This window comes from Cygnus olor, chromosome 1, assembly GCF_009769625.2.
Source record: "Cygnus olor isolate bCygOlo1 chromosome 1, bCygOlo1.pri.v2, whole genome shotgun sequence".
NCBI lineage: Eukaryota > Metazoa > Chordata > Aves > Anseriformes > Anatidae > Cygnus > Cygnus olor.
This window is the reverse complement of record NC_049169.1, coordinates 209,446,149-209,456,832: the sequence shown is the minus strand read 5'-3', so window position 1 is coordinate 209,456,832 and position 10,684 is coordinate 209,446,149. Positions and strand designations below refer to the sequence as shown.

General features: G+C 47.4%; 1 protein-coding gene across 2 annotated transcripts in view; it reads left to right on the top strand.

The window, feature by feature from the left end:
- Window positions 1-43: 43 nt before the first annotated feature.
- The window catches only part of DCHS1 (dachsous cadherin-related 1), an 84,464-nt gene continuing 73,823 nt past the window's right edge, over window positions 44-10,684 (top strand). For both annotated transcript variants that reach the window (XM_040544694.1, XM_040544695.1), the window contains exon 1: window positions 44-223. The gene's annotated coding sequence lies outside the window, so the exon portion shown is untranslated. The remainder of the gene's footprint in view (window positions 224-10,684) is intronic.

Here is a 10,684-nt window from a genome sequence, read left to right as displayed (position 1 = left end):
TGAGCGTGGAGCGCGCCCCCTGGCGTCCCGGCCCGGCCCGCGGTCCCACCCCCCGGCGACCGGCCTGGGGCGGCCACCCCCGTGGGACCGCGGTCGGGCCCGACGCACTGCCTCGCGCTGCCGCCGCGGCGCTCGGCGGATCGCGAGTGCGGTCTCGTACCTGGCTCCGGTAGCGAGGGAGGGCCAGAGGCACGTCGCCATGGCAACGGGCAGCCTCCGCGCGGTAAGCGGAGGGGCGGGGGGAGCCGCGTTAGGAGCAGGGTGCGGCGCTTCCCGGGCAGGGCGCCGGGCTGCCCGCAGGGTGCCGATCGCCCTGGCGGTGCGGAGGGCTCTGAGGCTGTCGGTCTCCCTGGCGGGGCGTGGAGCTCTCCGGAGCAGGACGCAGAGGTGCCCGGTGTCGCCGGGCTCGCCGTGGCCGCGCACGGAGCGCTCTGGCGCGCTGCTGAGCTTTCCGCGCGGGGCGGTGAGCTCCCCGGCGGGGCGCAGAGCTCGCTGGAGCGGTGCGGAACTCCGTGCGGCGCTTGAGTTGGAACTGACACCGGCGACTGCACGTGTTTTGGGACATAGCTTCTTGGGGGCTCACAATCTGGCAGTCTTCACGACAGACAGGCAGGGGCACGGGGGAGTCTGTGGTAGAGGAGGTGAATGTTCCATGTTGTTTCTCTTCAGGGCTTGTGCTAGGAGTTCTAGAAGAGCCACGGTAGCCTGAGCTTTTAGGTGTCACGAGTACTGTGCTTGCATCCTACTCAATGTCTCTCTCTATATATTTGACTCCACAAATTAGTATATTGTGCATTCAATAAGTTAGAATCTGAAAATGTCACTTTTACAGAGAATGATCAGTATGCATATTTCTGACTGGGTCCCATGTCCCAGCTCAACCCTCAACCCACTGTTAGCATTTTATCAACAACCATGTGTAAATTTTTTTCTGAGGTTTATTTTATTAGTGTTACCTCTTAGGTGATTCCTGGCATACTCGAAGTAGCCCGTAGCTCCCATACGTGTGTTTGTATTCTAGAAGTATGCACAGTTTCTGCAGAGATCAAGGCTTTCCTTCCCTCCAGGTTCCCTTTTTGGTAGCTGTTCATCATTTTGTTGGGCTTGTCATGTTTCTAGAATCTGGAGATGATATTTTGATTTAGTTGCAGTTAACACTCAGAGGGAATGCTAGCCCATCCTGCTGGCACTTCAGGTCCTGCAGTATTTCTAATTCTACAAGCATCCTGAGAATGATGATGGAAAAAAATGCTTGGCAGCAAGTTGGGGAATGGCTACTCAATTTACTGCATCCAGCTGTCCCAGAAAGTCCTTTCCAGTCCTACGTTTCTATATCCATAATCTTCTGTGCAAGCTCTGTGAAAAGACACTGAAACATGAAGTGGACATCTTGGGTTTAACACAAGAAGACAGACCCAAATAGCTTTGAGGGGTAGGGGGACTGGGAGATTAGTTTCCTGTCCTTAGGACAAGGTACCGCATGCATACTCCATGAGGGGAGGCTCTTTATTGGATTTCTGTGGTGAAGGAAGAGAAGATGGTGTGCAGCCATTCTTGGGCCTTTGTGTCCAAACCCTATCCACCACAGGTATAAAATCCTGTAATCACTCTTAATTTTATCAGGCTCTAGTTTAGAAGCAACTGGGATTTTTGCTTCTATCTCTTTCTTACTTTGCAAAGATGTTTTAGAGCCTGATCGCTGTAATAGCTAGAAAACTCATCCAGACTTCTTGTTGCATGTATTAATAGCCATCGTATATCCATCTAGATTCACGGTTAGTCTTAATCTGAAATGGTTCCTTTACCTTTCTGGCACTGACTCCAAGTGTACAAGCAGACTAATTTATCACCACTTGGTCTGTGTTTTGCCAGACTAAGCTTAGCTAAGCAAGTTCTGTTGGTGGGAAGTAGAAGGCTTTTAAATGCATTTCTGAGAGGGGATGGATGCTGTGTGCAGAGGGTGTGCTGCCATAGCACTGCCACATCTTTGGAGATCCCTTCCAACACCTACAATTCTGTGATTCCCTCTGGTTTGGACATCTTTGCAGGCTGACACGGGGGAGGGATGCCTCATCCTGATGTGCATGGGCAACCTTCCCCGCCTGCTCTCTCCTTCCACTCCTTTGAGGATTCCCCTGGGGCTCTGCATGACATTCAAAGCCTGTGAGGAATGCACAACCCACCCCCTTTAACATAAAACACATCGCAGAGCAGCACAAGCATCTCGGGGCCCCATGCTGCTCCCACCCCCAGCCAGGCGGGCGGTCTGAGGAGAGGGGAGCGCATAATGAAAAGCATTTGCTGCAGCAGCTATCTATAGTCTTTTGTTTGGGAGCAGGCAAGGGACAGGCGTGGCCCTGCCTGCCTGACCTCAGAGCTGACGTCAGAGAGCCCCAGATGAGTAACTGAGTGCTCTAGAGGGAGAAGCACGGCCAGGATATACGGAGCATAAGTTGCAGGGCATCAGCATCACCAAGAAAAGAGGTAAATGGGAGGTGTTGTCTCCCACAGAACGGTGCACTATATCAACATGAGTCAAGGCTCTGGCGTCAGTTCTAGGTGGTCCAAAGACGTTGGGGCCTCTCCATGGACTGACTGAGCAACACAAAATATGTGCTTCTGATCTACAGTGAAGCATTTTCCCTTATTTGTCCTGCCATTTTAATCACTTGGATGCATGCTGCAGGTTATCAGTTGCAGCACAGTCTCTGTGTCAGCTTGCATCTGCGAAGCAGCTCTAGGAATGGTAAAATGGTTACACATCTGCCTTGTGCTATCCAGTAGGACTGTGCATGAACAACATTGCTAGTTAAAATACTTGATTCTTACATTACCTATATTGTCCTGTTGCTCCCAGTCACTGCAACAGGGAAGGGCTGGGCTCATCTGCTAATCTAGGGCAACATGATAAGATCCTGGAGAACATATGGTATGAATCTCGGATCTCAATCATTTTATTATAATGTAATATCACAGAGAGGTCTCAGCGACAGCGCAAGGCCTTGTCAGGCTAAGGCCAATATGGCAAAATTTAGAGACCATAACTTCTAACCGTAACTTCTAAGTCCTATACGTATACACATGCAACACTTGAGCATACAACCTAAATACTTAACAAAATACAACTGGGTTATCAAAGACAATGATTAACAAAACAAGCTACAATTACAGGAGCCAACTCCTAGTCATTTTTAAGAATTTCAAAAAAGAACCAGAACAGTACATTATAATCCAGAATAATCTGCTGCCAAGGAAGATACTGTGATTTTTTTCACTGTAGTGCTCAGCGAAATCTTTTCTCTTCTTCAAAAAGAATTATGGAATGAAGTTCAGAAGATACCAATAGATACTAATGACAGAGACGATGAAAAAGGAGAGAAGAAATAGTTATCCTATGTCTTGTGACAAGTTAAGAAGCACACAGGACAGTTATGAGGGCTCTTAAAAGACAAAAGAAGTAGTGTGCTTTATTACCTTGTAGAAACTGCAGTAGAGAAGGGGGAACTAAGGTAGAAATGTAGCTATACTAGCATGGAGAGAGAATATTTGCAGCAGTGTTATAATGGATGAAGATTTGTGAATTGACAAGGAGGGTGAAAAGAACTGGCTGAGGAGATGTGAGGACAAAGAATGTTGAGGTATGGTTTTGTTTTTCTTCTGTTTTTGTTTTGCAGAGATCTTGGACCAAGGGATCTTGGGCAATTACAAGTGCACTGATATTTATAGGATGAAAATGGCAAATCTTGTGAAATTGTTGTACCCTTAATACAGTATCAGCCCTGGGCAAAATGGTGGAAGGTTGCTACACACTGTGAGAGGGAGCAATGGTTGTCATTAACTATACAAGCATTATACATTTCTGAGCAAGAGAATAAGTGTGTTTGTAATGCCAGTGGAGATATGTTGATATGCTAGGAGGTTTGCTTCCCTGTTTTATTCCCATGCAATATTGTGGTCTTTTAAAATATCCTTTCTAATAATTTAGAACTTCATTAAATTATATTGTCCATTCCATAATGAAGGACAAAAGCTTGATCTCAGGCAATGCTGTGGTCAGTTTTTCTTAAAAAATACCTAAGCTGGCTGAAAAATGTCTTGAAGTCTTCTCTTTGCAGGAAGATGCTTGTATGCTTCACAGCAAGTGATACTGACCCCCCACTCTGGCTTTTGTCTTCTTGGTGGGAGGCACTCCTCATCTCATAACCCACCATTAGAGTTCCTATACTACCTGCTGCTTTCACCATTTTAAGTAATACATTACCAAATATGTCTGTTGTATTCACATTCGGTGATTCTCTGGACATTTTGTGAATAAACATGGATTGTGGCAAAGCACCCATGATACTTTTGATAAACTAATATGGCATTTTTTGCTGCATTCCACTTATGTTTATGCTATTCAAAGACCTTATCACACCTTCTCAATTTGCTTTCTCTCTCTAAACAGCTCAAACTCATTTATTGCGCAGTGTGACGTTTTTCAAAAAGGTATGAGCAAGATTGGACTCCAATTTCTGTTTAGGGAAGTTTCAGAAGTAACCTTTCTGCCTTTGTTTACAGTCCTGATGTATGGGGGTGTTGCTCCACCAGCCGCTTTAATCGTCAGACCTGAGCATCTCCAAACTCACTTTGTATTTTAGAGACAAGGACACTGCCTTGTGCTTCTCTCCAAGTGCAAAAATGAAACTGTCTGTTTCATAATTTCTCTGGTGAGAAAGCCTTCAAATATCTGTCTGTTACATTGTTTCCTCCTCAAATCTCTGTATCAAATTTTCCCATCTGTAGAATGGAGGTAATAACAATTTTCTTACTTGCAAGATGGAGAACATGAGAAAAAAATAAAGGAATTTTGGCTCGTTAGAGACAGATACAGGATTTCGATAAGGTATTTGGCAGTAGTGTATGAAGACCAACTTCTTTGTGCAGGTGCTAAGGGAGCCAACTAGGAAAGGTGCCCTCCTAGATCTGTTGCTGGAGAATAGAGAGGATATTGTGGGGGATGTGGCAATTGGCAGACGTCTTGGTCATATTGACCATGAAGCGTTTGAGTTTAAAATTTTTGGTGACAGGAGGAAAACTGCCACCAAAATTTCAGCCCTGGGTATGGGGAGAGCAGACTTTAGGCTGCTCAGGGTACTAGTTAGCGAGGTCCCCTGGGGAGCTGCTTTTGAAGGCATTGGTGTTCATCAGTGCTGGTCAATCTTTAAGCACTGCCTCCTAAAAGCACAGGATCAGGCAATTCCAAGATATTGGAAGTCAAGCAGGCGGGGCAGAAGGCTGGCTTGGCTGACCGGGGATCTTCTTCTGGAGCTTAAGCAGAAGAAGGAAGTGTATGGCTGCTGGAAGTAGGGTCAGGCAACATGGAAGAAATACAGGGATGCTGTTTGCATTTGTAGGGGGAAAATTTGTGCGGCCAAAGCCCAATTAGAGTTGAAGCTGGCCAGGTCTGTGGGAGACAATAAAAAGGTTGTTTTTGTTTGTTTGTTTGTTTTTTAAATATGTGAATAGAAAAAGGAGGATCAAAGAAAACATAGGTCCGCTACTTGATGGGGAAGGTTACCTCACGGGCAAGGACATAGGCAAAGCAGAGACGTTTAATGCCTTCTTTGCCTCTGCCTTCAAAGCCGATGATGGGCCTTGGGACCCTGGGAGTCCTAAGCTGGAAGACCATGGCGGCGGGAATGATAAACTCCTAATCGACCCTGAACGTGTGCAGGATTTGCTGCTCCACCTGCATCCATACAAGTCCATGGGTCCGGATGGGATTCATCCCAGGATGCTCAGAGAGCTGTCTGATGTCATTGTGGGACCTCTCAATTATTTTTCAATGATCTTGAGAATCTGGAGAGGTCCCAGTAGACTGGAAGCTGGCAAATGTACCAATTTTCAAGAAGGGCAAGAAAGAAGACCCTGGTAACTACAGGCCTGTCAGTCTGACTTCAGTACCTGGTAAAATTATGGAGAAGATTATCCTTGAAGTTATTGAAGTGCACCTGGGGGACAATGCGGTCATTGGTCCCAGCCAACATGGGTTCACGAGGGGTAGGTCCTGTTTGACTAACTTGATTTATGATAAGATCACCCGTCTCGTCAATCAAGAGAAACCAGCTGATGTGATCTTTTTGGATTTCAGTAAAGCTTTTGACAGTTTCCCATAGGATCCTACTCAACAAAATGTCCAGCATACAGCTAAACAAAAACATTATACGATGGGTGAGCAATTGGCTGACGGGCAGGGCTCAAAGGGTTGTGGTAAATGGGACCGTATCAGGCTGGTGGCCGGTCACTAGTGGGGTCCCCCAAGGCTCCATTTTAGAGCTAGTTCTCTTCAATGTCTTTATAAATGATTTGGATGTAGGGCTAGAAGGTCTTTTGAGCAAATTTGCTGATGATACTAAACTTGGAGGAGTTGTTGACTCTGTTGAGGGTCAAAAGGCCTTGCAGAGAGATCTGGACAGATTGGAGAGCTGGGCAATCACCAACCACATGAAGTTTAACAAGAGCAAGGGCTGGGTCCTGCACCTGGGACGAGGCAACCCTGGCTATACGTACAGACTGGAAGATGAGACGCTGGACCTACAGGGAGGGATCTGGGAGTTTTGGTTGATAGCAAGATGAATATGAGCCAGCAGTGTGCCCTGGCAGCCAGGAGGGCCAACCAAATCCTGGGGTGCATCAAGCATGGCATTGCTATTCGGTCTAGGGAAGGGATTGTCCCGCTCTACTCTGCGCTGGTGATGCCTCACCTCGAGTACTGTATGCAGTTCTGGGCATTACAGTACAAAAAGGACGTGAAACTATTGGAGAATGTCCAGAGAAGGGCTACTAAGATAGTGAAGGGCTTAGAGGGTAAGACATTTGAGGAGCAGCTGAGGTCACTAGGCCTGTTCAGCCTGGAAAAGAGGAGGCTGAGGGGAGACCTCATCACTGTCTACAGCTTTCTCACGAGGGGGAGTGGAAGGATAAGCACCGATCTGTTCTCTTTAGTGGCAAGCGATAGGACCTGTGGGAATGATGTCAAGCTGTGGTTCAGGCGGGAGGTTCAGGCTGGATATCAGGAAAAGGCTCTTCACCGAGAGGGTGGTCACGCACTGGAACAGGCTTCCCAGGGACATAATCACGGCACCAAGCCTGTCGGAGTTTAAGAAAGTGTCTGGACTATGCTCTTGGTCATATGGTCTGAATTTTTGGGTAGACCTGTGTGGTGCCAGGAGTTGGATTCAATGATCCTTATGGGTCCCTTCCAACTCAGGAGATTCTATGATTCTAAGAGCTGATGAAACACTGAGCAGTGTTTTTAAACTTTTGGTTTAAAATATGTTTCTGTATGTAACAGCGGATAATTGTCATCCATCAGGGTTATTTCAATGGGAGTCCCACAAAGCAGGTCATGGTTACAGAGTGGTAGCTGTGTCCTGGAAAGCAGGAATTAAAGGATTTATTGATTGCATTAGATGACCAATAGAATATGAGTTCTCAGTTTGATGATATAACTAGATAATATAGCTAGACCAAAATCTATTTTGAAGAGTACATAAAAAGGGCAATGTCACAGAATCACAGAATCTTTGAATAGCTTGGGTTGGAAGGGACCTTAAATATCATCTAGTTCTAGCCCCTCCGCCACGGGCAGGGACACCTTCCAGTAGACCAAGTTGTTCAAGGCCCCATCCAACCTGGCCTTAAACTGTGTTGGTTCTACTCGGGTGGGCAGCCGAGCTCCAGCACAGCCGCTCTCTCACTCCCCCTCCTGAAAGAGGAATGGGGAGAAAATACAGTGAAAAGGGCTCAAGGGTTGAGATAAGGATGAGGATATCGTACAGTAATTATCGTGACGGGCAAAACAGACTCAGCATAGGGAGATAGTAAGATTTATTGCTTATTACTAACAAGCTAGAGAAGTGAGAAACAAAGGAAAGAAACCCAAAGCACCTTCCCCCCCATCCACCCTCTTCCACCTCCTCCCCCCGAGCGGCACAGGGGAACGGGGGAATGGGGGTTATGGTCAGTCTATAGCGCTTCTTCTCTTCCGCTCCTTCTCAGTCACTCTCGTCCCCTGTGCTGTGGGGTCCCTCCCATGGGATGCAGTCCTTGGTGAACTGATCTGGCGTGGGCTGCCCACAGGCAGCAGCTCTTCAAGAACTGCTCCAGATATGGGTCCGTACCACGGGGTCCATCCCTCAGGAGCGAACTGCTCCAACCTGGGTCCCCCACGGGCATCAGCTCCTGCCAGCTCACCTGCTCCTGCGTGATCTCCTCTCCATGGGCTACAGGTCCGGCCCAGAATCTGCTCCAGCAGGGGTCTTCCACAGGCCGCAGCCTCCATCGGTGCAGGTCCACCTGCTCCACCGTGGTCTCCTCCACGGGCTGCAGCATGGAACCCTGCTCCACCGTGGTACTCCATGGGCTGCAGGGGGACATCCTGCTTCACCATGGTCCTCACCACAGGCCGCAGGGGACTTCTGCTCCGGCACCTGGAGCACCTCTCCCCTCCTTCTTCACTGACCTTGGTGCCTGCAAGGCACAAGGCAGTGTTCCTCACTCCTCGCACTCTCCCAGCTGCTATGTGACGCAGCGTTCTTTTTTCCCTGTCTTAAATATGCTCTCACAGAGGCGCAAAACAACATCACTTATTGGCTCAGCTCTGGTCAGCAGTGGGGCCCTTACCAAACATGGGGCAGCTTCTAGATCCTTCTCACAGAAGCCACCCCTATGCCCCCCTCCTACCAAAACCTTGCCACGTAAACCCACTACAACTTGCAGGGATGGGGCACTCATAACTTCTCTGGGCAACCTGTTTCACTGCCCCACCACCATCATAGTAAAGAATTTCTTCTGAATATCTAATCTAAATCTACCCTCTTAGTTTAAAACCATTCCCTCTTGTCCTATCATTATCTGCCCAAGTAAAAATTTGTTCTCCATCTTTTTTATAGGACCCTCTAAGTATTGAAAGGCTGCAATGAGGTCTCACTGGAGCCTTCTCTTCTTCAGGCTGAAATATCATGTACAAAGGATGATTGGTACTACTTATGTATATTTCACTGGTGTAATGAAATATACATTTCCCACAGCATTCTCCTGAAGAAACTGGCTGCTCAAAGCTTGGACGGGTGTATGCTTCATTGGATTAAAAACTGGCTGGTTGGCTGGGCTCAAAGAGTTGTAGTGAATGGAGTTAAATCCAGCTGGAGGCAAGAGTGGTGTCCCCCAAGGCTCAGTATTGGGGCCAGTTCTCTTCAATATCTTTATCAATGACCTGAACAAGGGGATCGAGTGCACACTTAATAAGTTGCAGACGACACCAAGTTAGGCGTAAGTGTTGATCTGCTTGAGGGGAGGTGGGCTCTGCAGAGGGACCTGGATAGGCTGGACCTATGGGCTGAGGCCAACTGTATGAAGTTCAACAAGGCCAAGTGCCGGTTCCTGCACTTGGGGCACAACAACTCCATACAACGCTACAGGCTGGGGGAAGAGTGGCTGGAAAGCTGCCTGGCGTAGAGGGACCTGGGGGTATTGGTCGATAGCTGGCTGAATATGAGCCAGCAGTGTGCTCAGGTAGCCAAGAAGGCCAACGACATCCTGGCTTGTATCAGAAATAGCGTGATCAGGGGGAATAGGGAAGTGATTGTCCCTCTTTACTTGGCTCTGGCGAGGCTACACGTCAAATACTGTGTTCAGTTTTGGACCCCTCACTATAAGAAGGAAATTGAGGTGCTAGAGCATGTCCAATGAAAGGGCAACGAAGCTGGTGAAGGGTCTAGAGAACAATTCTTTGGAGGAGTAGCCGAGGGAGCTGGGGTTGTTTAGCTTGGATAAAAGAAGGCTCGGGGGAGACCTTATTGTACTTTATATTTACCTTAAAGGAGGTTGTAGCGAGGTTGGGACTGGGCTCTTCTCCCAAGCACCAAGTGGTAAGATGAGGGGAAATAGCCTCAAACTGTGCCAGGGGAGGCTTTGTTTGGATGTTAGGAGAAATTTCTTTACTGAAAAGGTTATACGGCATTGGAATAGGCTGCCCAGGAAAGTGGTTGAGTCACCATCCCTAGCGGTCTTCAAGAAACGTCTGGATGTAGAACTTAGTAGCATGGTTTAGGCGTGGACTTGTCAGTACTAGGTTAAAGGTTGGACTAGATGATCTTTTCCAGCCTGATGTCTTTTCCAGCCTGAGTGATTCTATGATTCTATGAATAATTGCTGGCATAATGTCAGTGTTCTGAGATCAGCACTTAAACCCATTCTGGTTTTAAATTGTAAGGAGTTCTGGTTTGAGACCTCCCTTTTAATCAGAGAATGAAGGCACACAGTCTCTTTAGTTTTGAAATGATTGTAAAGTTATCTTTGTATCCACAGTGGGGCTTTCAGAAAGTCAAGTCCGATCTGGATTTGGACTGTGAGTAAATTTTGTCAGCGTTCTAAGTACGATGCCTTCCATGTTCCTCTAACAGATGACTATTTCTTGCCAATCTCCTGATGTTTCAGGAAGCAGCATGTTGGCACATTTTCCATCAGACATGGTGTTGCTTTCCCCACTTCAGATCTTCTCGTCCACGTGGTGTTAAAACTAGAATCACATTCACCAATTTCTTTATAAGAAGATCAGATGAACTGCACTAGCAAAGGAAAAGTATCTCTCCAGTGTCTTAAGCCCCATTTCTTCACCTTTCCTTTATCAGCTTCACTA